The sequence below is a fragment of the Carcharodon carcharias genome, chromosome 9 (assembly GCF_017639515.1).
Source record: "Carcharodon carcharias isolate sCarCar2 chromosome 9, sCarCar2.pri, whole genome shotgun sequence".
Lineage (NCBI taxonomy): Eukaryota > Metazoa > Chordata > Chondrichthyes > Lamniformes > Lamnidae > Carcharodon > Carcharodon carcharias.
Genome location: NC_054475.1, coordinates 19769268 through 19770129, shown reverse-complemented (window position 1 = coordinate 19770129; position 862 = coordinate 19769268). Strand labels below are relative to the sequence as shown.

The following is an 862-nucleotide window of genomic DNA, read 5'->3' as shown; positions in this document are numbered from 1 at the left end:
GCTGGGTGTGTACTATAGGCCCCCAAACAGTCAGGGAGCCAGAGAGGATCAAATATGTAATCAAATTTCGAAGAAGTCTAGGAATACTAAGGCAGTAATAGGGGATTTTAACTACCCAAATGTTAATTGGGACAGTTTTATAGTGTGCAAGGCAGGGAGGGAGCATCCAGGAGAAGTTTTTTTAGCCAGTACATAGAAAGCCCAACAAGGGAGGGGGCCTAATATTTGGAAATGAGCACGGGCAGGTGGAAGGCATATCAGTAGGGGAGCATTTTGGAGATAGTGATCATAACTCAGTTAGATTTAGGGTGGTTATGGAAAAGGATAAGGTTGGGCCAGGAATAAAAGTTCTAAACTGAGGAAAGGCTAATTTTACTAAGATGAGATACGATTTAGCCCAAGTGGACTTGGAGCAGCTACTTGCTGCTTAAACTGTGTCAGAGCAGTGGAAGGCATTCAAGGAGCACTTCTCGGCCTTTTGGCTAAGATCAAGTGTAGTATCTGTTCTTATCAGTTGCTTCCGCATGTGCAGGCTTCAGTACCTATCATCGGGAGCTTAAAGAGGTGAAGGCTGCAACCAGTCGAGCCTCAAACCAGGAGGTACGTAATACTGTTAGGGTGGCAGTGAAGGACAGCGAAGGAGGTACACCCATGGACCATGCCTTTTTCACTGAAGGAATCCTTTTGGAGTCCTGTGGATTTGAAGCTGTAGAGATCTACTGTCTGCAGGACTTCCCCAGTGCTGGATACTTCGATGTGACTTTCAAGAATGTTGCTGCCTGTGTCAAGTTCCTGAAGGTGTTCAAGGAGAAGAGAGACCAGTCACAGATGAGAATTCTCATGGAGGAACTACTCTTTGCTC

At 45.7% G+C, this 862-nt stretch overlaps 1 pseudogene; it reads left to right on the top strand.

The window, feature by feature from the left end:
- The first annotated feature begins 462 nt into the window (after positions 1 to 462).
- On the top strand, positions 463 to 547 carry LOC121282693 (annotated as a pseudogene).
- The last annotated feature ends 315 nt before the right edge of the window (positions 548 to 862 follow it).